Below are 27683 nucleotides of genomic sequence, written 5' to 3' on the forward strand. Positions count from 1 at the left end.
TTCATATCTTGACTTGCTGGACATTCCTAAACATCCAAACAGGAGGAAATTACTACTGAGCAGCATGTGATGACATAGGAAATTGAAACTAAGGAAATGGTACAAGAACAGGAGCATACTGAAAGAAATAAAATCCTGAAAATCTTTCAGGTAAGTTCACTCTTTGGGCTTCTAATCCTAGATGCCGATAGGAGGTGAAGCTCTGACTTTCAATTACATCTTATCCGTCTTCACTGACATGTTTCAACATATTCACTACCAATTGAAAAGGAAAAAAATAAGGTAAATTGGCTCCAGAAAGAAACTGAAGGGTTCAACATAGCATGACCAAAGGAGAGTTGTCTTAGCGTTCAAATTGTTAAATACAGATGAAAATGTAAATCAGCTCAATTGAGAAACCAAGTGTCTGATTGTTTTTGAATCAATAAGCAGACTCTAAGAGAAACAACAAAATGCAGCCCTACTTAGACTTAGCAGTACAGCAGAATGCAAGATGTTTTGGTTCACATTAAAAGGTGTTGTAAAGGAAGAAGAATAGCAAAGCTTATACCAAGCTAGTTCAATAAATTAAATATAAATTGCACAAATATTTCTCTCTTATTTTGAGCAAGTGTAATTGATAAGAGAAGTCCGCTGATAGGTAATGCTCATCATCACTTTAAATTTTTCTGTACCACTAAAACACCTATAAGTGCATATATAAGAATCCAAAAAACACCGTCCCTAGAGAGTGCGAGTTCGTTCCATGTTAAAGGCCTGGTAACCTGGTTCAAGACCTCCTAAAACTGTAGTTTTGTTTTTTCAATTGTGCCTGAGTTATTGATGACTATCTCTGCCTTTGTCTTCTTCCAGTCCAGTGCAGTCTGAGCATTAATCTTGTTTCTAGCTTGTTCTTTAGGCATGCCATCTCTTGCCATTAGATGTTGTACTTGAGTTTCAGGATCAACCCATACAACAATAATAGGAGCAGTCCATCTGTCCATCTTAGCCTCAAACAACAATGGGATGTCCAGAATGATAACCTTGGACCCCTTGAGCCATAGCTTCATTAATTCCCAAAAAATGCCCGAAGAAATATATGGTGTGTCATGATCCGAATCCAGTATCCAGATCAGGCACGTGATGCCGCACACTTTTTACAGCAAGTCCTAAAAAATATGCAAGGCCTGTTTTTTTCTCAGTATGCCGTTCTATGCTCCTCACAGCTCGATCCCAAGCCCAATAGAATCTTCTGAATCTGAAAAAAAAAATAGAAAAGAGGGAGTGAGCATTACGGACTCAGTAAATTATCAATATCTTTGAGGGATCAAGTATAACTAATTTTCAAAATATAACAATATAATAGTAATATGTAACAAGATAATTTTTTTTTTAAAACATGCCATGCAAATTAATAAATATCCAAAAATTTTCTCTCAGTCTTGGGTGACTACGGTCACGATCAATCCTGTAACAAGGCCTGAAAGAGACTAGCCCCTGAAAATAAACACGCGACGTATTAGCATGTGCCCGTGATCAGCCCCGATTGACTAGATCCGAAAGAAACTAGCTCTGAATCATACGGTCATGATTAACCCTGTGACAAGGCAAAGTGACTAGTTCTGAAATATACACGTGACGATCAGCATATGCTAGTGATCAACCCAAACTGACTAAGTCCGAAAGAACTAGCTTTGCCAATGATCAACCCTAACTGACTAGGTCTGGAAAAAATACATTTCTGACATGTGGCTAATGATCAGTCCCATTGGTTAGACCTGAATCATAGTCGACTAAAGAGTTTTTCTTATAATTTCATCTTAATCAAATAATATACTTATTTCCACAATAATATCAAGTCTCATCTCCTTTCCAGAAACAAGAAAATATTTTTCTTATTCCAAATTCATGCAAAGATAAACATGAATAATGTTGTTTCTAGAATCATGGAACATTAAAATTAAAAAAACATCTTATTTTAAATCTATAATTATGCTGAGATAACACCATGCTTGATCCAATATTTTAAATTAAAATACATACTTTCAAACCTTTCAAATTTTTAAATATTTATAATTTTTATTTATAAAATTTAATTTTAAACACATGAATATACACAAAAATAATCTAGAGATAAAAGAAAACTTATAGTTGATCAAATGCAAAATTCTATAAGCTTCTTAGTCTGCTCTCTAGATCCGATGTCTGGTATTCTTCCAACGTTGAAGGCTCTGATAATAAGTTTTATTTAGTCTCAATTTCAAAAAAGATAAAAAGAAAGGGTCTTTCAATCTGACCTGGTCTAGATCTAGATTTAGGTTAATTTCTAAATCAGATCTATACAATTCAGGCTGACCCAAACTCAATTAGATTGAGTCCAATCAATAGATTAGGTTTAATTCCTGAGTCAAATCTACCAACTTGATTTGACCTAGGCTCAATTGAATTGGGTCCAAAGAAATTAGGTTAGGTCCCTATCTCTCTCTCTCTCTCTCTCGCTCTCTTTCTTTCTTTCTCCCTTTCTTTCTTTCTTTCTTTCTTTTCTCCATTTCCCCCAAATCGAAACCCATGGCCTCTCTTGGGTTGTCATAGGGGACGACCGAAGGGTGGGGAGTCGATTATGAGGTAGCCCGAACGACCAGCGGTGGTGGCACGTCGACGCTCAGGGGTGACAATCCTATCGACGACAACAAAGAACCCGAGAGAAAGAAGAAGAAGATCCACTTATCCCATGGCAGTGAACACTGAGGGCCAGAAGGGAGAAGAGGAAGGGAAACTTACTAGGGACAGCGGCGGCAATGATGGCAGCCGATAGGGTGGCTTAACAAATCTCACACCTAAAGAGGTATGCTAGGGTTTAAGGAGGAGGGTTAGGGTTTCTAGAGGAAAAGGATTAGGGTTTTAGGGAGGTGGTGGCACTCGACATGGTGATCACCAGAGATGGAGAGAAATAGAAGGATGATGGGGGTCGATGAGGATTCTATTGAGAGGTGTGGGGTTTAAATAGAGGAGGGATTTGAGGAGATAGGATCAATCCTCCTCGGGTAAGGCCAGACCTCACTGGTGTGTCCTATCCAAACTCCTCCCCCACCAACCATGGATTAATAGGGAACGAGATCTCCCTATTTCTCTCAAACTCATCTTCTCTCCCCCTCTCGCACATCTCTCTCTTTTTTTTTTGGCTCCAATGAAATCAGCAAGGAATGCCAGCTTCAGGGTGAATTGGGTCTAAGGGATCGGTTCTCACATTTTCTCTCCCTTAAAAAAAATTTCATCCTCAAAGTTTGTATGTTATAAAGTCAAAACCTTATAGATATAAAATTCTTATCTTATCCTAGAGCTCTTGAATAGCCTTTCACTTGAAAAGAAAATTTCAATCTTCTAACATAACATCCTTCAAAATTAGAACTAATCTTTTCGATCAAATTTAATGACTTAAACCACCATACTTTCATTGTGCACTTTGATTATATTATCCAAAATTTCTTAATGATCTTAGATTAAAATTCTATAGAGTCCTAGCAGAGATTTTGTTGTCATTAGATCATAATTTATATCCATAAGAAAAACTTAGACATTGTGTAACAAATTAATCGACTTTAAATATTTATAATTATTTTAAGATAATCAATCAAGATCCTAATTCTACCTCGCTCTCACTAATCTAAGTTCTTATGATCTTTAACCTAAGCTCTGATAATACTCTATCATGACCCGAATCCGGTATCCAGACCAGGCACGTGATACCACACACTCTTTAGAGCAAATCCTAAAGAATATGCAAGATCTATCTTTTTCTCAATATACAATCCTATGCTCCTCACAATTTGATCCCAAGCCCAATAGAATCTTCTGAATCTAAAAAAAAATTAAAAAAAGAGGGTGAGCTTTATAGGCATAATAAATTATCAATATCTCTAAGGGATCAAGCATAACTAATTTTCAAATATAACAATGTAATAATAATATGTAACAAGCTATTTTTTTTAAAAAAATATACCATGTAAATTAATAAATATCCAAAAATTCTCTGTTAGTCTTTAGTGACTATGGCCACGATCAGCTCTATGACAAGGCCTAAAAAAGACTAACCCCTGAAAATAAACATACGATGTATCAGTGTGTGCCAGTGATCAGTCCCGATTGATTAAGTTCGAAAGGAACTAGCTCTGATTCATACAGCCATGATTAATCCTGTGACAAGATAAAGAGATTAGTTTTGAAATATACACGTGATGCATCAGCATGTGTCAGTCATCAGTCCCAACTAGATAGGCCCGAAAGAACTAGCTCTACGAGCAATCAGCCCCAACTGGATATATCTGGAAGAAACACATTTCTGATATGTGACTAATGATCAATCTCATTAGCTAGACCCGAATCACAGTCGACTAGAAACTTTTTCTCATAATTTCATTTTAACCAAATAATATACTTATTTCCACAACAATATCAAGTCTCATCTCCTTTCCAGAAATAAGAAAATATTTTTCTTATTCCAAATTCATGTGAAGATAAATATGAATAATTTTGTTTCTAGAATCATGCAATATTAAAACAAAAAAACATCTCAATTTTAATCTATAATTATGCTGAGATGACACCATGCTTGATCTAATATTTTAAATATTTTTTCATACATAAATATATACTTTCAAATCTTTCTAATTTTTAAATATTTAAATAATTTTTATTTACAAAATTTAATTTTAAACACATGAATATGCACAAAAATAACCCAGAGATAAAAGAAAACTTACAGTTGATCAGATACAAAATTCTATAATCTTGTTAGTCCGTTCTCTAGGTTCGATGTCCAGTGCTCTTCTGGTGTTGAAGGCTCTGATAACAAGTTTTATTTAGTCTCAATTTCAGAAAAAATAAAAAGAAAGGGTCCTTCAATTTGGTCTGATCTAGATTTAGATTTAGGTTAATTCCTAAATTAGATCTATACAATTTAGATTGACCCGGACTTAATTAGATTGAGTCCAATCAATATATTAGGTTTAATTCTCGAGTCAAATCTACCAACTTGATTTGATCTAGGCTTAATTGAATTGGGTCGAAAGAAATTAGGTTAGGTCCCTATTTCTCTCTCTTTCTCTATTTCTTTCTTTCTTTCTTTTCTCCATTTCCCCCAAAATCGAAACCCATGGCCTCTCTCGGGTTGTCATAGGGATGACCAGAGGATGCGGGTGTCGATGGTGAGGTAGCCCGAATGGCCGACGGTGGTGCCACGATGACGCTCAGGGGTGACAATCTGACCGACGACAATAGAAAACCTAAGAGAAAGAAGAAGAAGATCCGCCTAATCCCATGGTGGTGAACCACCAAGGGTCAGAAGAAAGAAGAGGAAGGGAAACTTCCCAAAGACAGCGACGGCGACGACGGCGACGGTAGCTAGTGGGGTGGCTCAACAGATCTCACACCTGAAGAGGTATGCTAGGGTTTAAGGAGAAGGGTTAGGGTTTCTAGAGGAAAAGGATTAAGGTTTTAGGGAGGTGGCGGTGCTCAGCATGGTGGCACAATGACCATTAGAGATAAAGAAGAAAGAGGGGGATGATGGAAATTGGTGAGGGCTCTATCAAGAGGTGTGGGGTTTAAATAGAGGAGGGATTTGAGGAGATAGGATCAGTCCTCCTAGGGTAATTAGGTTGGGCCTTGCCGGCATGTCCTATTCAAACTCCTCCCCCACCAACCATGGATTAACAGGGAATGAGATCTCCTTGTTTCTCTCAAACTCATCTTCTCTCCTCTTCTCACGCATCTCTCTTTTTTTTGTTTGGCTCTGATGAAGTTGGCAAGGAATGCTAGCTTCAAGGTGAATCAGGTACAAGGGATCGGTTCTCACATGGTGCTAGTAGACTACACAGAGAGAGAGAAAAAAAATTACAACAATTTGACATAAATAAAAATATGTACTTTTTTTTTCTTTCTCTAGATAACCAAAAGACCTCAATTCCTCTGACTGTAATCATTATAAAAGCAAAAAGTCATAGAAGTGAACATTTTTTTTAAAAAAAATTTAAAGAAGGAAAGTCATAGGCTAAAATTATAGAAAGTGAGAATAAGCAAAATAATTCAGCCATAATCTAGACAATTTTATACCTTCATGATTAAATTGGCCACATAAAAATAATGCAAACAATCTATATTATTACTTTAAGTTATAGGTAATAACTTTTCACAAAGAGTACAAAATCTCATATGCTTGAAACAAAAACCCAATCGGAACCTAAGAACCCCTCTAATCTCTCTTAAGTGTTTTCCTTTCCCACAGATCTCTGAAAAAGATAATGAAATGAAAAGAAAAAGAAGCGAAAAGGAAAGAATTGATCACCTATGTGGGGAAAATGTCTTATCATGAGAACAGAAATCCATAAATTGAAAATTTTGTGGCCAAAGAAGAATCTTTTGGATCAAAAATCTCCAAACCCTACAAAATATCATGCTTGTACAAAGATTAAGCTCTCAAAACCTCAAGGGACCAACTCACACCACCACACCTCGCACAAAATAACTATATGCTCTAGAAAAAACCCCAATCAAAACTCAAGAAACCCTCCAATCTCCTTAGGTTCTCTCCTTCCCCACAGATCTCTGAAAAAAAGAATGAAATGAAAAGGGGAAAAAATGATCAATGAAAGTCTTACCTCATTCCGATCTCCTTAGGTTCTCTCCTTCCGCATAGATCTCTGAAAAAAAATGAAATAAAAAGGAAAAAAAATGATTAATCAAGGTCTTATCTCATCTTGATCATCCTCGACTTCAGCCACTACCTCTCTAGTCGTCGCTGCCTGAATCCCTTCCTCCCCTCGATGGTGCCGCATCCTTCGACTTCTCCTCTGACTACTTTCGCTCTCCCCTTTTTTTTGTCTTTTTTTGCTTCTTTTTCTTTTCATTTCTTTCTATTTTTTGGAGATCTGTGGGAAGGGGTTGGAGATAGGCAGAGAGGGGATGGCAGGGAGGTGGGTGGAGTGGTAGATCGCCTCAAAGCGGGGGAAGAAGAGATCGGTGGAGGTGAAGGCGGAGGTGTTAAAGTCGGTGAGGGGCAGCTGAGGGGGCAAGGTGGCATCGGTAAAGAATTTAGTGGCACCCTTGGTATGCTGAAAAATAACTCTATAATCTGATGTGCTTGGACCCCTCAAGCCATAGCTTCATTACTTTCCAAAAAATGCTAGAAGAAATATATGGTGCTAGTAGACTGGAAAGAGAGAGAGGAAAAAAAATTACAACAATTTGACATAATAAAAATACATACTTTTTTCTTTCTTTCTCTAGATAACCAAAAGACCTCATTATCTCTAACTGTAATCATTATAAAAGCAAAGAGTCATGGAAGTGAACATTTAAAAAAAAAAAAAATTAAAGAAGGGAAGTCACAAACTAAAATTACAGAAAGTGAGAATAAGCAAAATAATTCAGCCATAATCTAGACAATTTTATACCTTCATGATTAAATTGGCCACATAAAAATTATGCAAAAAATCTATGTTATTGCTTTAAGTTATAGGTAATGACTTTTCACAAAGAGCACAAAATCTCATATGCTTGAGAAAAACATCCAATTGGAACCAAAGAAACCCCTTTAATCTCTCTGAAGTGCTCTCCTTTCCCACATATCTCTGAAAAAGATAATGAAATGAAAAGAAAAAGAAGCAAAAAAGAAAAAAAATGATCACCTATGTGGGGGAAATATCTTATCATGATAACAGAAATCCATAAATTGAAAATTTTATGGCCAAAGAAGAATCCTTTGGATCAAAAATCTCCAAACCCTACAAAATATCATGTTTGTACTAAGATTAAGCTCTCAAAACCTCAAAAGACCAACTCACACCACCACACTTCTTACAAAATCCTATATGCTCTAGAAAAAACCCCAACCAGAACACAAGAAACCCTCCGATCTCCTTAGGTTCTCTCCTTTCCCACAGATCTCTAAAAAAAAGAATGAAATGAAAAGGGGAAAAAATGATCAATGAAAGTCTTACCTCATTTTGATCTCCTTAGGTTCTCTCCTTCTTCACGGATCTTTGAAAAAAAGAATGAAATAAAAAGGAAAAAAAATGATTAATCAAGGTCTTATCTCATCTTGATCACCCCCAACTTTAGCCAACGCTTCTCCAGTCTGTCGCTGCCTTGGACCTTGATCCCTTTCTCCTCCCCAATGGTGCCTCATCCTTCGACTTCTCCTCCGACTACTTCCGCTCCCCCCTTTTTTTTGTCTTTTTTTGCTTCTTTTTCTTTTCATTTCTTTTTATTTTTTGAAGATCTATGGGAATGGGGTGGAGATTGGTGGAGAGCAGGCGGTAGGGAGAGCACGAAGGGGTCGAAGAGGGGGTGGTTGGGTGGTGGGTGGAGTGGCGGATCACCTCAAAGTGGGGGAAGAAGGGGTTGGTGGAGGCGAAGGTGGAGGTGTTAAAGTCGGTGAGGGGAAGTCGAGGGGATAAGGCGGCATCGATGAAGAATTTGGTGGCACCCATGGTATGCTGAAAAATAACTCTATAATCTGACATGCTTGGACCCCTCGAGCCATAGCTTCATTACTTCCCAAAAAATGCTAGAAGAAATATATGGTGCTAGTAGACTGCAAAGAGAGAGAGGAAAAAAATTACAACAATTTGACATAAATAAAAATACATATTTTTTTCTTTCTTTCTCTAGATAACCAAAAGACCTCATTTCCTCTAATTATAATCATTATAAAAGCAAAGAGTCATAGAAGTGAACATTTTAAAAAAAAAATTGAAGAAAAAAAGTCACAAGCCAAAATTATAGAAAGTGAGAATAAGCAAAACAATTCAGCCATAATCTAGACAATTTTATACCTTCATGATTAAATTGGCCACATAAAAATTATGCAAACAACCTATATTATTGCTTTAAGTTATAGGTAATGACTTTTTACAAAGAGCACAAAATCTCATTTGCTTGAGAAAAAGTCCAATCGAAACCAAAGAACCCCTCTAATCTCTCAAAAGTACTCTCCTTTCCCACATATCTCTGAAAAAGATAATGAAATGAAAAGAAAAAGAAGCAAAAAGAAAAAAAAAATGATCACCTATGTGGGGGAAATGTCTTATCATGAGAATAGAAATCCATAAATTGAAAATTTTGTGGCCAAAGAAGAATCCTTTAGATCAAAAATATCCAAACCCTACAAAATATCATGCTTGTACCAAGATTAAGCTCTCAAAACCTCAAGGGACCAACTCACAGCACCACACCTTGCACAAAATCCTATATGCTCCAGAAAAAACCCCAACCAGAACCCAAGAAACCCTCCGATCTCCTTAGGTTCTCTCCTTCCCCACAGATCTCCAAAAAAAAGAATGAAATGAAAAGGGGAAAAAAATGATCAATGAAAGTCTTACCTCATTCCTATCTCCTTAGGTTCTCTCCTTCTGCACGAATCTCTGAAAAAAGAATGAAATGAAAAGGAAAAAAAATGATCAATCAAGGTCTTATCTCATCTTGATCACCCCCAACTTCAGCCACCGCCTTTCCAGTCTGTTGCTGCCTTGGACCTTGATCCCTTCCTCCCCCCGACGGTGCTGCGTCCTTTGACTTCTCCTCCGACTACTTCCACTCCCCCCTTTTTTTGTCTTTTATTGCTTCTTTTTCTTTTCATTTCTTTCTATTTTTTGGAGATCTATGGGAATGGGGTGGAGATTGGCGAAGAGGGGAAGGCAGGGAGAGCACAGAGGGGTTGAAGAGGGGGTGGCGGGGAGGTCGATGGAGTGGCTGATTACCTCGAAGCGGGGGAAGAAGGAATCGGTGGAGGCGAAGGTGGAGGTGTTAAAGTCGGTGAGGGGAAGTCAAGGGGATAAGGTGGCATCGGTGAAGAATTTAGTGGCACCATGGTATGCTAAAAAATAACTCTATAATCTGACATGCTTGGACCCCTCGAGCCATAGCTTTATTACTTCTCAAAAAATGCTAGAAAAAATATATGGTGCTAGTAGACTGCAAAGAGAGAGAGGAAAAAAAATTACAATAATTTGACATAAATAAAATACATACTTTTTTTGTTTCTTTCTCTAGATAACCAAAAGACCTCATTTCCTCTAACTATAATCATTATAAAAGCAAAGAGTCATAGAAGTGAATAGGTTTTTTTTAAAAAAAAATTAAAGAAGGAAAGTCACAAGCCAAAATTATAGAAAGTGAGAATAAGTAAAATAATTCAGCCATAATCTAGACAATTTTATACCTTCATGATTAAATTGGCCACATAAAAATTATGCAAACAACTTATATTATTGCTTTAAGTCATAGATAATGACTTTTCACAAAGAGCACAAAATCTCAACTGCTTGAGAAAAAATCCAATTGGAACCAAAGAAACCCCTCTAATCTCTCTGAAGTGCTCTCTTTTCCCACATATCTCTGAAAAAGATAATGAAATGAAAAGAAAAAGATGTAAAAAGGAAAAAAAATGATCACCTATGTGGGGGAAATGTCTTATCATGAGAACAGAAATCCATAAATTGAAAATTTTGTGGCCAAAGAAGAATCCTTTGGATCAAAAATCTCCAAAGCTTACAAAATATCATGCTTGTACCAAGATTAAGCTCTCAAAACCTCAAGGGACCAACTCATATCGCCACACCTCGCACAAAATCCTATATGCTCTAAAAAAAACCCCAACCAGAACCCAAGAAACCCTCCAATCTTTTTAGGTTCTCTCCTTCCCCACAGATCTCCAAAAAAAGAATGAAATGAAACAGGAAAAAAATGATCAATAAAAGTCTTACCTCTTTCTGATCTCTTTAGGTTCTCTTCTTCCGCACAGATCTCCAAAAAAAAGAATGAAATGAAAAGGGAAAAAATGATCAATCAAGGTCTTATCTCATCCTAATCACCCCCGACTTCAGCTGCCACCTCTCCAGTCTATCACCGCCTTGGACCTTGAATCCCTTCCTCCCCCCGGTGGTACCGCATCCTTTGACTTCTCCTTTGACTACTTCCGTTCTCTTTTTTTATCTTTTTTTGCTTATTTTTCTTTTCCATTCTTTCTATTTTTTGGAGATCTATGGGAAGGGGGTGGAGATTGATGGAGAGAGGGTGGCAGGGAGAGCACGAAGGGGGCGGAGAGGGGGCGATGGGGAGGTGGGTGGAGTGGCGGATCACCTCGAAGCAGGGGAAGAAGGGATCAGTAGAGGCAAAGGCGGAGGTGTTAAAGTCGGTGAGAAAAAGTCGAGGGGGAAGTTGAGGGGACAAGGCGACATCAGTGAAGAATTTGGTGGCACATGTGGTGTGCTGAAAAATAACTCTATAATCTGACATGTCAACACCTCTAGTACCTGTTGATCATTTTACTTATATTATATAAATATTTTTTTATCAAAGGATAATTTGATAAAAATATCATATAAATATCATTCATCTTTCTTTTTATTTCTCCTATACCAAATAGAGGAGAAAATCATTCCAAACTATCCTTCCATATTTCATCAAATATATAAGAGGATGCATGAAAGATCCATCCATCTTTTCCTTCATCCATCTTTCCTTCTCTATTCATCATTCCTTCAATCCATTCTTGGTACCAACCAGAGGCTCAATGGGATCATTTTGGATTCCATCCACCATATGCTCCTTAGTTTGTATGGACAAGTGTTGATTTGCTCTTAATTTATGGATACATCCATGGATCAACCATTTGACTTGTAGTTGCACTCCCATGGGTGCTAGAGTGTTGGATGGGGTCAAATATTAAGAACTATTTGTCGAAACCAATGCTTGAAAATTTTTTAGAGACCAATTCAGAGTCATTGGTTTCAAAGATTCAACTTGGCTTCTTTTTTAATTTTAATTTTTGATAATATTTGATGCATAAATTCATACATGAACTTTTTACAATGTAGGGTATTTCAAAAAGTAGCTTTGTCTTTAGTTGCGCTAGGAGTTTTTGGTCATTCATAGAAAAGTAGATAATGATCCTTTATTTATTTCTCATAATTAGTTTTCATAAATAAGATTCATTACTGCATATGGTAATGGAATTTTTGTTCCTTGAATGCTTAGCTATTTTGGTCATCCTCATATAGGGATGGCAAGAGATTAGATATGGGTTGTATCGGTCAATACCCTGTATCCATTCCATAGTTAAAAATCTTGTAGCCATATACACCCCATAACCATGTTAGGTCAAGTCGGGTTAGGGATGGTTTGTGGCAGATTGTGTCGGATAGACATTATGGATCAACTTGGGTCAAATAATTATAGCTATAATTAATGAGATTATAACTGCTACATAAATAGATGGAGCTTATAGCTTATTATCTTATAATCTAATTTTTGATTCACATAGAGAGAATTCTAGTGTATATTAATAACTACACTAAATTTTGTATCAAAAAATAACTACACTATATTCTAACACGGAAAAGTTCATACATAAGTCAAATTAATAGAAGGCCTAGAAACAAAACAAACAAAAATAATGGATTGTTGTGATTTTCATAGAATATACATATTTTCTAAGTTTCAATAATAATAAATTTCTAGATAAAGAATGAGAGGGATAACCAAAGTGAATGGGACTATGATGGCTATCAATTATTGAATGAACCGAAGGGGAGATGGATTAATATTATATTATATTAGATCAGATTTGAGATGGGATATATCATTATTCGTACCTAACCAAAATCCGCTTTTGATATTATATCTAAACCCATATGTACCCTTTAGTTTAAATAGGTTGGGTAAAATCCATCTCATTCGAATCGGCTCGGGTTGGGTACTTGATGGGGAAGCTAAAATTACATTCCCATCCTCATGTAAAAGTAGATAAAGTTTCTCTATTTATTTATCATAATTAGTTTTCCTAAATAGGATTATTCTAACTATTTATTGTTATATATGGTAATGAAATTCTCAGTTCCTTGAATATTTTGGCTAATAAATATTTCTCTTTTGAATATCTTTAATTAGAATTCTCTAAATAGGCTACAAAAATCAATTTTAAATTTGTAAAGAAATACAAATCCCATAATTGTCTTTCTTTTATGATTCTCACTACTCCTCCCTTCACTCCAATGCCACTCTCTAAAATATTTTGGGATTATACTCTCTACCCCCTAATCCATCAACTTCGTATCCCCTAGTTCTCTTTGATTTATTTATCTTTTAATTCTATAACTTCAGATATAAATATTTTCTCTTATTATCCATCGTGCCCCAAACCTGCCATACAAGTTGGGCACATGACACTACATTTTGCATGGGGCATATGACTATGAAGCATTCAAGACCTCAAACCCATCCGAAAGCTTATAAAATTGGAGATATCATAAGAACTATTTTGAAAATTAAAATAGATTAAAAAAATCAAGTTGTCGAAATAATTATAATATTCCGACCATATAACCCCACCCATTATAAATATGCATATCTAAAAATACAAAGTATTAAATATAATCATCCAAGTTTCAAAATTTCTAAAATTAAAAAGAAAACTAAAAACTAAAAATTCTACTAGAGCTCATATATGCTAATTTTCTTCATATCTCCTGTAACATACAATCCCAGATACCTCTATTTACTATGCTGCTCTGAAATTATTAAAAATGAGTATGAGCTTGATAGTCCAATAAGTATTCCACACAAACACACATCAAATCCAGAATGTAAGTAAAAAAAAAATATATTATCTCAAAATATCCATGCTATATATAATTTATTAAATACTTTCACCAATATTCAAATATAACTCAATTTGCAATGAAATACCGCAAGCTATCTCTCTCTTTATCCTAAACAATGGTCACATTTCTAGCTCATAATAGGATATAGATATTGCTACATTTCTAACTCATGCTGGGGCATTGATATTGCCATATTTCTAGCCTATGACAAAATCGATATTGCCATGTTTTAATTATATGATAGGCATCGATATTGCCATATTTTCAATTTGTAATAGAGTACTGATAGGGTTATATTTCCAGCCTATGATGGAGCATAAAAAATGCATAGCTAATCAAAACTCAACATTAATTCAAACTCTCAACATTAATTCAAACACTTTGATTAGCCATGTTAAATTTTCAGGCAAAACAACATTTAAATGATAATTTAATAGAAATTTTCATTTTTTGGGTAGGAATAGAAATTCTTAAATTAAGATGTCCTTTTATATAATAATAATTTTAAAGCCACAATCATTAATATGCACACTTTCATATAGAAAAACATAATCAACTTTAGTCTTCTTAGCGAATATATACATATACACCACACCTTGGTACTCAAGGAATAATATTGTACATGCAGCAACTCCAAAATGGAGTTGACAAAGGGAATTTCAGCCTAAAGAGGGTCTCAAGTACTTAAGCCAAGAGAGCAAAGCTTAATTTGACAACATTCAATCTTATCTAAGAAATAAACCTAGTTACCAAGAAGTAGCTTGGGCATGAGACTCAATAGATCGAGTGAAAAGATCATTATGTTGAGTAGCCAATCGAATGGCCAAATGAATTCTAATGTCAAATTGGCCTGATCATGTAAGATGAATTATCTTATCTGCCTAACCAAGGGATCGAGATGCAGCATGAGATCAGGTGGTAGTTAGGATCAAATGGTTAATAAGATCTCATGAGTGGGAAAACAATAGTCCTAGTCATTTGAAACATCAGAAAAAGTGGATCTCAAGCATGGGCAAGTACCGACATTTGATATGTATAGTTACAAAACTAACAGCATTTCTAAGTATAAATAATGGGATATAACTTGAGGAAAAGGGCCCTTTTGCTAATCAAACAACTCATCATTATTTTTATCTTTATCTTTAATTTATTCTTGCATTTACAATATATTTTATTGCTTTAGTTATTAGTTCCTCTCTAGTTTATGTATAGCTATAATGGAAACTTATTTCTCTAGCTATACCTTAACTCCTCTTTTGGGAAGATAGTATTATGGCAGTGAAAATCCTTGAAAGTTAAGCTAATAGAAACCATAATATCAACCTTTTTATCCTATCTTTTTTTTGATTGTTTGATATTAGTGGCATCTCGAATTTGCCAGAGGATGCTTGAACTGTTCGAGAGATTTTTCGACTAATGCATTTTTTGTTGGCATGCCCAAAAGATAGTTACATAGCTATCATTATGCTATTGAGAAAGAAGATTAATGTTCAAATGTTAGGACCACTAAGGAGTCCATTGCATCTTACTAAAGAGTCATAGAGTTCCTAGATCAAGCTATTTGGACTGGTTCCTCTAGCCCCTGCAAAGAGTCGATATCTTCAATGAGAAAATTGGCTATACTCTTCCTAGGGAGCCTGGCTTTAAATGCAATATTTTATAGATGAAGATGGACCATCTAGTAGTCTGTTCCTTTTAGGATGGGGTCATGCAGTTGAAATTCTATATGGATAAGAATTGATATGACCTATTGAAAGCATTCACAAGTCAAATGCCTATAGTGTGAAAGCCACCTATGGAACAATATAAGACAGCCTAGGATTTGATGATAGAATAAGTTGAGAGCCTTGTTTTTATTGTTGAGGGCTAGAATTATATGCCATAATATTCTCTAATGTATGCTATCGTGAACCTAATAGATGAGATTCTAAAAAAGGGTAAATTAGCCTATTAATCTTTACATAAAAATTTTAGGATCTTTGAAAAGCCAAACTATTAATAAGATGAGGTTGGAAACTATTTTATGAAGTCCTCGAAATTCACAAACTGAGCCAGGTAGACCAAACAAGGAGACAATATTTTGACTAATGCTAGATCGATGTTCAAGTGGATGGCTACTATCGATAAGATTGGTAGGACGACAATGATATGACTTTCATTGATAGAATTAGTTATCCTTCATAGTAGTAGAGAAGGGGCAATTTTATTGTCTCACTATGCCAACTACCTTTACTATGAGGGCTGGGGGCAACTATAACAAAGGATATCATTAGTTTTTCCCTAATTGATATGCATGTTGCGTTCATATGTTGGTGGGCAACATTATGAGAGCACTTTTGAGAAAGAAATTTATGCAATTTAGAGCTCAATCATTCAAATCATCAAGAAACCTCACATTAACTATAGATAAAGTAAATCCATGCACTATGTAAATATCCATGAAAGGATCAAAATGGAGGCTTAATTTTAGTCCAAAAGAAAAAAGCATGAATAAAGTATGTAAAAATGTTAAATCGATTGTCCATAATACAAATAGGTTTTCCTATGATAAGGTCTTGGCCAAGAGGCGGACACAAATGACAAATATCCAGTGTCAACAATATTTACAAAGAAATGGACTCCACTTTAGAAATTTTTCATAATATTCTTTATTTGCTTCCATTCATCCTAAAGACTTGTCCACCCTGGTGAAAAGATCCAGGAGTTTGGATTTGCATTCTTCCAAATGGTCCAAAATTTAGGATGACTCTCCTTGTAACTATATCCTAATTAAACCTACTTGTTTTCCAAAAATTGTAGTTGTTAACGAGCCTAACCTAACTATGTTTCAAAGTATGCAATCAGATCCACCCAAACATGAATCTAGTCTTGAACCATTTTATATCCATCCGAAGAGTGTTTGGTTTCTTCTTCTAATAAAGCAACTTTGATCTTCAACTCAGTTGAGTATAAAATACTCCCTCGGCCGAAGCTTGTAAAGGATCGATCCTTCCTGCGCTCTTCTGGCTCCCGACCTTGTGCGTGGCGCCTCTCCGAACCTCCTCGATCGTCCGGACTTCTCCGACAATGAACTTCTGCATTCGTCCATCGGGCCACCCTGAAGGCCCTCTGGGGCTCACTGTCAACCAACCTTCTACAGCAACCAACTACCCTCCGCACTTCTTTCGAACTTTGTCAGCATCCGAGCTTCCCCGACAACGAGAGTTCTACGGTAACCAAACTCCACCCGAATTTCTACGACGGTCGACCACCCCCTGGATCTTAATCGGGCTCCCACGAGAGCCGAACTTCTACTACAAATGGTCTACTCCGAACACCTACAGCAGACTGTCTATCCCAAATGTCTACTGTAAGCAAATTCTATTCGAGCCTCTACTATGAACAAAATTTTTTCAAACTTCTGTTACAAGTAGACCTCAGCCGAGCTACTCCGTAGCGAGGGGATTCCGGACGAACTTCTACAACGGGACACTACTCCGATTTTCCACGATAACTGGTCCTCGCTCGAGCTCCTACAACAAACGGTCCCCTTTTGACCTCTCGCGAGAACCGGATCCCATCCGAACTTCTCCAGTGGATGGATTTCGGACGAGCTTCTATGACGGACGAGCTCCAACAGCTAGGTCCCTGCGATGGCCGATCACCCCCGATGTCTGTCGAGCCTCTCTAGTGCTATCCGAAGTCCATCACCGACCGACCTCCTACCAGGCTCCCCGTAAAATCGGGCTTCCCCAGCGGACGATCTTTGGATGAGCCTCTACATCAGATAAATCCCAGACGGACTTTCTTAGCGATCGGACTTCTCCGGACTCCACCAATAGAAAATCTCCATCCGAGCTCCTGCGGTAGGTGACTCCCGTCTGAAATGTCAGTGACCTCGGAACATCCGAGCCTCTCCCAGAACGACGATGTGAAGAGCCATTCTGCTCCATCAGGCATCCCAACCGAGCTTCAATCGACGGATCCGAACTCTCTGACAAGCCACGACAAGAGCCGTCACCCTACTCCACTCTCTGCAATGGATTCCATGCAACTCCACCACTCTCTGACAAGCCACGATAAGAGCCGTCACCTTGCTCCACTCTCTGTAATGGATTCCATGCAGCTCCACCACTCTCTGGCAAGTCACGACAACGGACACCACTTCACTCTCCGTAACAAGCTCCACGTGGCCCTGGGCGACCTCTAACGCCACTACTCTCCGTAACAAACTCCGCACGTCTCTGAATGGCCCACTTCCAGATGGTTACAGACATCGCTGTCAGTCAGTTACACTCTCCGTCTATAAATAAGAACCCCCAGATATGTTCTTTTCTAAGCTCTAAACTCTATCTCGAAACTCTGCAAAAATTTTCGTTCGAGCACTCCATTTCTGTTGAAGCAGAGTACTGACTTGAGTATCGGAGGATCTTGCCGGAGCACCCCCAACTCCGGTTTAGACTTTCTTTGCAGGTCCCGATAGCGGCCGCGATCATCCCAGCTCTAGCTTCTCTGACTTCGACGAAATTCTGCACCAACAGAATTGACGCTAGAGGAAGGGCTGGCAAGTATCTTCGCAGTCCTCTTGTTCTTAAAGGAGTGCTCAACGGGACTGATCTCGATCATCTTCTCCGACATCCTCTTCTCCTTCCTCTACTAGATCTTCACCCGATGCCTCCCCGCAAAGCATCCACCAGGCGATCCATGGCCTCCACGACCAGATCTTAGTCTCCAGCCTCACCTCCAGTTTCTCAGGCTCCTCCTCCTCCACCGATGATGGTGGTCGGTGCGGAGCAATTCGATCTGCTGGTTCAGCAGGTCAGAGGCCTCGCTGAAGCGGTGCAGGTCATGCAACAGCAACAACAACCGCAGGCGTCGGTGCGATTGGAGAGAACATTGCCAAAATTTTAAAATCTGGTTGTAGGGTGGACCACTTAGGCCTGTCACCCCGTCTTTCTTGGAAAGATGAATCCGAGGGTGGAGAGCCCTCAGTCCGATCATGATTCTACTCCTAGAAGATCTCTACCTCCATTCTGCCTGAAGACGCTCGAGACCCACAGTCGAGAGGACTTCCTGGATCGAAGGCTCCAGGAGATGAATCGATGGATCAAAGAACTCCGCCACGCTCCCCCTACTTATGGTGAGGATATCTGTACTGATCCTCCCTTCTCTCAAATAATCATGTAGGAACCAATCCCGCCAAACTTCAAGCTCCCTCAATTCAAAAGCTACGACGGGACCTCGGATCCAGTCGACCATCTGGAGGCCTTCCGGATAATGATGCTGCTCCATGGCGTACCAGATGCCATCCTGTGCCGAACTTTTCCATCCACCTTGAAGGGAGCAGAAAGGAACTGGTACTCGATGTTGAAGTCGGGTACCATCTTTTCCTTTGATCAGATGAGCCACTAGTTTGCAGCTCATTTTGTTAGCAGCCGGCGTCCCCGGAGAGGTTCGGAGTCCCTCATCAACATCAAGCAGAGGGAGGGGGAGTCCATTCGGGCTTACGTCAACCGTTTCAATGTCGCCGTATTGGAGGTCCAGAACTTGGACCAATCGGTCGCGATGGCCGCTTTGGAAGGTGGCCTTCAAAAGAACGACCTTCTATTCTCCCTAGAAAAGAAGTACCCCAGGAATTTTGCCAATTTGCTGGCTCGGACTGAAGGATATGCCCGAGCAGAAGAAGCCTTCAAGATGAAGGATGAGGAGACCACGAGAGAGCGACAGGCGGAAGACTCGAGCAAGCCCGCAGTCAAAAAAGGGCTGAGTGAAGCTCGACCACATTCTTGAACTCCTCTCGGACATAGGCATGTCCAGACTCCTCTTCGAGCCCGTAAACAGAGAAGCCCAGACCATCAAGTTCGATGAGGCTCTCCTCTCGAAAGATTCCACAGCTACGCCCCTCTCAACGCATCAAAAACTCAAGTGCTGATGGAGGTTAGAGAGCAGCTTCCAAGGTCGGAGAGGATGCGCTCGCACCTCAAAAAGCATAACCCGAACAAATTCTGCCTCTATCATCGTGACCACGGCCACAATATGGAGGAATGTATTCAGCTCCGAGATAAGATCGAGGAGCTTATCAGATGAGGTCAGCTCGACAGATTCATTCGACGTCGGCCTGAAGGAAGAGAAGATCGGCCTAGGACCCTGCCGCAGTCGGAACCGCTAAGGAGGGAGGAGCAGCCAGGAGATCGGCCTCCAATTGGGATTATCAACTCCATCTCAGGGGGACCCCGATGGGGAGCAGACCTTCCGCGGCTATAGGGTTTGAAAAATCTACGAATGTATTACCAACAACTTTGCCCTGAATGAAATTTTTTTTCATATTTGTGCATTTTTTCTTTTGGTATGAGCTTATAACGATAGGAGATAACTCCCCCATACAAACAAAATTAAGCGCGTTAGGAACAGGAGGAGAACCTCATCCTAACATGAGCAAAGTCGAAGGCCCAGTTTCTTAAAGACCGGATGGGGGAGAGGCCCTTACAATGGCCCTTATGTGCCCCCACAGCCTTGTTAGGAACAGGAGGAGAATCTCGTCCTAACATGAGCAAAGTCGAAGGCTCGATTTCTTAAAGACCGGATGGAGGGAGAGGCCCTTACAACGGCCCTTATGTGCCCCCACAGTCTTGTTAGGAACAGGAGGAGAACCTCATCCTAACATGAGCAAAATCGAAGGTCCAGTTTCTTAAAGATCGGATGGGGAGAGAGGTCCTTACAACAGCCCTTATGTGCCCCCACAGCCTTGTTAGGAACAGGAGGAGAACCTCATCCTAACATGAGCAAAGTCGAAGGCTCGATTTCTTAAAGATCGGATGGGGGGAGAGACCCTTACAACGGCCCTTATGTGCCCCCACAGCATTGTTAGGAATAGGAGGAGAACCTCGTCCTAACATGAGCAAAGTCGAAGGCCCGATTTCTTAAAGATCGGATGGGGGGAGAGGCCCTTACAACGGCCCTTATATACCCCTACAGCCTTGTTAGAAATAGGAGAAGAACCTCGTCCTAACATGAGCAAAGTCGAAGGCCCGATTTCTTAAAGATCGGATGAAGGGAGAGGCCCTTACAACGGCCCTTATGTGCCCCCACAGTCTTATTAGGAACAAGAGGAGAACCTCGTCCTAACATAAGCAAAGTCGAAGGTCCGGTTTCTTAAAGATCGGATGGAGGGAGAGATCTTTACAATGGCCCTTATGTGCCCCCACAGCCTTGTTAGGAACAGAAGGAGAACGTCGTCCTAACATGAGCAAAGTCGAAGGCCCGATTTCTTAAAGATCGGATGGGGGGAGAGGCCCTTACAATGGCCCTTATATACCCCCACAGCCTTGTTAGGAATAGGAGAAGAACTTCATCCTAACACGAGCGGAAATCGGCTGTTGGGAACAAGGGGAGGACCTCATCTCGATGCAAGCAAAGACTCGATTGATCGACAAGAAGGAAAGCTTCCTCAATGACTCCTCTACACTCTCACGACCCCATCAAGAGCAGAGGGAAGATCCTCACTCAAACACAGAAGAAAAGGGGAGGCAAAAAGAAAAAGCGACGAACTACACCGGTGATAGATAAAAAACGAACTACATCAAAAGTACAAGGGACCTCATCTCGACGAAAAAGAAAATCTTTATCGAAAATCTTTGGTCCCTAAGGATAAATCAACATGGCAATGATTAGGAACCTTCAAACTATGTCGGCATCGAACAAAATGGAAGATAAAAGAAGTTCAGCAAATGATGACTCAAAGCAAGAACCGACGAGAGATTACGAACTACATCGATGCCAAACAAGATAGAAGACAAATAGAGTTTGGTAAACAACCATTTAATACCAGAATGGACAAGATAATAGACAATTTCATTTTCATTTCATTGGTGAAGTACACATTACAAAGCCTTAAAGGCCAAAAATAAAAAGATAAAAAAAAAAAGAGGCCCTAAGGAAGCCTAGTTTCTTCCGACTTCGAGCTCTCAATTCCGGTCCCTGCTATGGATTGTCTTAAATTTTTGACTTCCTCTTCTAGTTTCATCTTTTTCAGCAGCATATCCTGGAACATCTGGTGGAACCGCCGGCGCTCGTCCTCCGACTCTCGAAGCCTCCTCCTCAATACCTCAGACTCCGCCTCGACGTCCTTGACTGCCTGCTGCTCGTGGACCAGCTGAACCTTCAGCCATCGTAATTCGGCTTCCTCCACCCAAGGGCTACAGACAGTTCCACCATAGTCCCCCTCAAGGAGCAAAGCTTATCAGAACCTTGTGCAGGGACAAGTTGAACTCTCTCGAACAGCTGCCTTTGAAGGCGGGCAACTTCGTCAGTCGCCGTCTGGAGCCTCCTTTGGTAGTCCTCTACTTGTCTGCTCCAGTCGACTCGGTGGGTGTCGTAAGTCGCCTCGATGTCTCGCAGCTATTTTTGAAGGTCAGAGAACCTCTTCAATCAGTCTTGGTCGCGGTCAGTCTGGGCTGTGAGCCAGGATGAGCTCCCTTCCAGCCGGCCGATCTTCTCCCGTGCGGCCGCCAGCTCGACTTTAAGAGAGCTAATCTTGGAGGCCTGAGTCCAAGACTGGTCGCTGGCACGTTTACGGAGTTCCTCAAGCTCCGTGATGAAGTCGGCTTTCCTTTTGGTGTATTCCATGAAACTTTTCTTGTGGAGGTCCCAAAAGCAAGTAGCCTCCGCGGTGGCCTCTGAATGGCTCTCCCTCAGTCGATGAAGTTCGTCTTCCAGCTTCTTGGATTTTCTTGTCAACTGATGAACTTCTCTTTGGAGGTATCGTATCATCGACTTCAAGGGAATACCCTCCGGTAGGGGAAGAGCTTCGATAGGATACTGTCATTGGAGGATAAGAGCGCCGCAACTCAAATTAATGCCAAAAGATAAAAAGAAGGAAAAGGATACAAAAAAAAAAGAGAGGGGGGGACCCTCCGTAAAGACAAATCCGACTTCATTGATCAAATAAATTTTAAGTACAAGAGAATGAGAGAAAAATCACCACAAAGAAAAAATACAAAACTAGAGGTTTCGGACCTCTGGGGTAGAAGTAGAGTGGGTCAGCATCCCCGAAAGATCGTCAGCGACGGCCACGGCAGTCGATGAGGTCCCGACTGGAAGAGGATCGACGGTGACTTCAAATGGTCCGGCTTCATCATCGGATGCCTCGTTCAGGAAGCCGAGATTCAATTCGGGAAACCTCCCAGCCACCTTCTCTTAGCAGAGCTCAAACCCCTTGATGAAGGCATCCTGGCCGAACTGAACCTTTAAATCCTCCATCTCGAAGGAGGCTTTGAACTCCTCCACCGCTCGAGCCCTTGCCTCCGAGACCAGAGATGAAATCTGCACCTTCAGCTTGGAAATATGCTCCTTCAGCTTGAAAACCTGCGCCCTCAATGTGGAGACCTCGGCCTCAGCCTTCCCTCTCTCCTCCTCTAAGGCGGTCCTCAGATCGGACGAGGTTTGTCCCTCCTTTTTTAGTGCCTCCTGGAGGTTCAGGACCTCGATTATCTTCTCCTCAAGGTAGGCAGTCCCGGCTAGGCGACCTTCTTCTGCCCGAGCTGCCTCCCTCTTGGCGATCTTTGCCGCCTCGACGTTGGCGACGAGCTGATGCCCAATCTGCAAGAAAGGTCGGGGAGTCGATATGAGGGCTGAAGAATAAGTTGAAGAAGCAGGAGGGAGGAAAAAGGTGAGTTAGCCTACTTCGAGGAAAGATCCCAGAGAGTCCCAGACCCGTAGCTCAGGATCAGCAAGGATGATCCTCTCGACGACCTCAGGCAGGATGCACCCTTTGACCAGCCTCTTAATTAAATCTCTGTTGTTGAAGGGATTTTTTCTCAGGTCTTCCTCGGAGCCGCCGACCCCCTCGGCGGCAGCCCTGCGACTGCGACTTCTCCAGGCTAGGGTCTTCTTTCTCTTCCTCCCTTCAGCCTTGGGTGCCCCCTCGGGACGAACCTCCAAAATGGGACCCTCGGCCGGGGGGCTCTGTGAAAGGGTTCGGGGGACTTCAGGTTTGGCGTCGGAAGGGGCTTCGATGGCGGCGGGCATCGAAGCAGGCACGGCGGAGCTTGTCCCCTTTGTCTTGGCTTTCTTCACCGACCCCGAAGTTGAGGCGTCCTTTCTCTTGTGGGTCTTAAGACCCTGGGCTAACCTTCGAGCCATGCTTGCATCCATGTCTGCGATAAAAGAAGATCAGCATGGCTTCGAGATGGAATAAGAAGAAGGGAAAGTACAAAAAAAGAAGAAGAAAAGGAAGAGAAAAAAGAAATAAAAAGGAGAGAGATACCGGCAGGGTTAAGGGGGCTCAGGCCGACATTGAACAAAAGTTGTTCCCTCAGAAGTTCGGGGAGGAGGGAGGCTCGATAGGCCTCGAGTTTTTTTGAGGCATCGAGGTCGTCCCTTTCCAGGCTAGAGGCCCGACGGACGGAATCCCTCAGAGAACCCCAAGGGGGTAACCCTAGCTCTAAGGTCGGGCATTGAATGTAGAAGAACCTCTCCTTCCAGTTATGGACAGAAGAGGGGGTACCTTTCAGCAACCCCTTTCTACCAAACTGGGGAGAGAAGTACCACCAATCCTTTGCCGAGGGATAGCGCTTGAAGGTGTAGAAGTTCCTAAACAAAGAAAGAGTCGGCCGAACTTTGGCTAAACTACAAAGGGAAAGAAATCCTATAAAAAATCTAAAGGAGTTCAGCATGATGGAAACTAGAGAAATGTTCAGAAAATAAAAGAGAACGATAACAAAGGGTGGCAGTGGGAGCTGAAGTCCGACACGGAAGGCCTTCTGGTACAGACAGAAACGGCCGGGAGGAGAGGTGCTAGCCCGATCAGATGGCCCGAGAAGCTCCAGCTCGTACTCCGGAGGAACTCCATACTGAATCCTTATCAGTGAGAGCTCATCTGGAGTCAAGGAGCCGGAGATGGTATCCGGTGCAAAGGCTGGACAAGGTTCGGTCCTAGCTATGGGTTCGTCTACGGTACCAGTACTATGGGAAACCAGGGCTGACGAACTCCTAGAACTGCTAGAAGAGGAGATATCAGAGGATATTTTAGATCAAACAGAAGCCACAAAAATCCTGAAAATTTGGAAAAAAATAGCAGACAGGCCTCCGAGAAAGTTAAATAAACAGAATACGAAGAAGAAAGGATGAGAAAATAACAAAAAATTTTGGAACTAACCTAGATCGACCCCAGGAGCACAAGGGGACGACGAGGACGACGGAGGTCGACTCGGAGAATGCCTAAGGCCGAAAAGGATGTTAGAGAAAACTGGAGCTCTCGGAGAAGAGGAGGGTAACCGAGGGATTCTCTCAAGCAAAGTGAAACCCATGAAGGAGGAGAATGTATTTAAATAGACCGCGGGATTTGGTGCAATTATGATTGCGAATCTCCACTGGCCAGCCTGCATTCGCCGCGTGTCCCACCCACCTTGACAGACTGTTAAAAATGGTAGGCAGCTGATAAAGTCATTATTACATCGTACCTAGAGCCATGCCCTGGCGGGAATTCCAAAAAGAAAAAATTTTTTTCGAAAAGGCTCCAGTACCAGCATACCGAATGTCAAATATCTGACAACTGCCAAGTACAAAAATCAAGGGGGACAGCTTCGACCGTGAGAATTTTTCTGTACTTTCTTCATTTGTAGCCCGAACTCGAAAGTAGGGGGACTAGTGTTGGGTGTAAAATACCCCCCTGGCTGAAGCTTGTAAAGGATCGATCCTTCCTGCGCTCTTCCAGCTCCCGACCTTGTGCGTGGCGCCTCTCCGAACCTCCTCGATCATCCGGACTTCTCCGACAATGAACTTCTGCATTCATCCATCGGGCCGCCTCGAAGGTCCTCTGGGGCTCACTGTCAACCGACCTTCTACAGCAACCAACTACCCTCTGCACTTCTTTCAGACTTCGTCAGCGTCTGAGCTTCCCCGACAACAAGAGTCTACGGTAACCAGACTCCACCCAGGTTTCTACGATGGTCGACCACCCTCCGGATCCTAATCAGGCTCCTGCGAGAGCCGAACTTCTACTACGAATGGTCTACTCCGAACACCTACAGCGGGCTGTCTACCCCAAACGTCTACTGTAAGCAAATTCCATTCGAGCCTCTACTATGAATAAAATTTTTTCGAACTTCTGTTACAGGTAGACCTCAGTCGAGCTACTCCATAGCGAGGGGATTCCGGATGAACTTCTACAACGGGATACTACTCCGATTTTCTACGACAACTGGTCCTCGCCCGAGCTCCTACAACAAACGGCCCCCTTTCGATCTCTCGTGAGAACTGGATCCTGTCCGAACTTCTCCAGCAGATGGATTTCGGATGAGCTTCTATGACGAACGAGCTCCAACAGCTGGGTCCCTGCGATGGCCGATCACCCCCGATGTCTGCCGAGCCTCCCCAGCGCTATCCGAAGTCCATCGCTGACCGATCTCCTACCAGGCTCCCCGTAAAATCGGGCTTCCCCAGCGGACGATCTTCGGATGAGCCTCCACATCGGATAAATCCCAGACGGACTTTCCTAGCGATCGAACTTCCCTGGACTCCGCCAATAAAAAATCTCCATCCGAGCTCCTGCGGCAGGTGACTCTCGCCTGAAACGTCAGCGACCTCGAAACATCCGAGCCTCTCCCAGAACGATGATGTGAAGAGCCATTCTGCTCCATCAGGCATCCCAGTCGAGCTTCAACCAACGGATCTGAACTCTCTGACAAGCTACGACAAGAGCCGTCACTCTACTCCACTCTCTGCAACGGATTCTACGCAGCTCCACCACTCTCTGACAAGCCACGACAAGAGCCATCACCCTGCTCCACTCTCTGCAACGGATTCCATGCAGCTCCCTCACTCTCTGGCAAGTCACAATAATGGACACCACTCTACTCTCCACAGCAAGCTCCACGTGGCCCTAGGCGACCTCTGACGTCACTACTCTCCGTAACAAACTCTGCACGTCTCTGAATGGCCCACTTCCAGATGATTACAAACATTGCTGTCAGTCAGTTACGCTCTCCGTCTATAAATAAGAACCTCCAGATATATTTTTTTCTAAGCTCTAAACTCTATCTCGAAACTCTGCAAAAATTTTCGTTCGAGCACTCCATTTCTATTGAAGCAGAGTACTGACTTGAGCATCGGAGGGTCTTGTCGGAGTACCCCCAACTCCGGTTTAGACTTTCTTTGCAGGTCCCGGTAGCAGCCGCGGTCATCCCAGCTCCAGCTTCTCCGACTTCGACAGAATTCTATACCAACAAACTCATTTTTTTGGGATGTAAGGATGTCAATTTTCTTGGTCAAACTAGTTGATGAGTAGTAGTTGAGTGAGATGTTGGTCAGCTTTCCTTGAAGATCATAGGCTTGGTTTATTAAAAGGTAGGCCAAATGCTGGAGAGTTGTGATTGTATTCAGGAATTTGGCCATTCTTGTAAGGGAGGTAAGTTCATTGATCGAGTTGTAATGGTAATGATTTGCACCAATCTCTTGGCCTTTTGTACCTTAGTCAAAATTTGGAGAGTAGAATTGAAAGGAATTTTGGCTAAATGAGCCAACACCCTAGGTTTGGTAGTGGCCAAAGACTAAAAGATTGATTGACTACCAATAGCCTATAAATGTAGATTGTTAAAAAAAAGACTTAGTTATTGAATTGATAGTAATTAATGTTGAAAAAAATATGTCCTAAAACTAATCATATGACGATTGAGTTTTTATTGTATATAAATTATTCATTGATAAATAAAAATTATTTTGACATTATTCATCATAAAGTTTCATCTTCCTTGTAGAACTCTTATGTTGTCATGAAGTTCTTAGAACTATGTAAGTAATCGATAAAGAAAAATTTATCGTATAGTTCTTAAACATATTCGCGATCAAATAATATATCATTACAGGAAGATGATATTTATCGAGTGGAGGTCATTGTGTGTACCATATGGATTGGTTGTCTTCTTAACCAAGAAGTATGGTGATATTGATATGGCATATAGGTGAGATGTAGGAGTACATCATCATTGAACAAATGACTCACCTGCTGAGTGCTCTGCTATTAAGAGCTACTCACGAAGCATATGGGCATAAGTATTCCTCAGATCTAAG

General features: G+C 41.1%; 1 long non-coding RNA gene and 1 pseudogene across 1 annotated transcript; one reads left to right on the forward strand and one right to left on the reverse strand.

Annotated features, from left to right (window-relative positions):
- Positions 1-537: 537 nt before the first annotated feature.
- On the reverse strand, positions 538-7169 carry LOC105034096 (uncharacterized). The gene is made up of 3 exons (XR_003799006.2): positions 6759-7169; positions 6633-6674; positions 538-1237 (listed from the first exon to the last, which is right to left on the reverse strand). It is a non-coding gene; the product is annotated as an uncharacterized lncRNA (long non-coding RNA).
- A 2473-nt stretch (positions 7170-9642) lies between these two features.
- The window catches only part of LOC105034100 (peroxisome biogenesis protein 16-like), a 99223-nt pseudogene continuing 81182 nt past the window's right edge, over positions 9643-27683 (forward strand).

This window comes from Elaeis guineensis, chromosome 12 (genome assembly GCF_000442705.2).
Source record: "Elaeis guineensis isolate ETL-2024a chromosome 12, EG11, whole genome shotgun sequence".
Classification (NCBI taxonomy): domain Eukaryota; kingdom Viridiplantae; phylum Streptophyta; class Magnoliopsida; order Arecales; family Arecaceae; genus Elaeis; species Elaeis guineensis.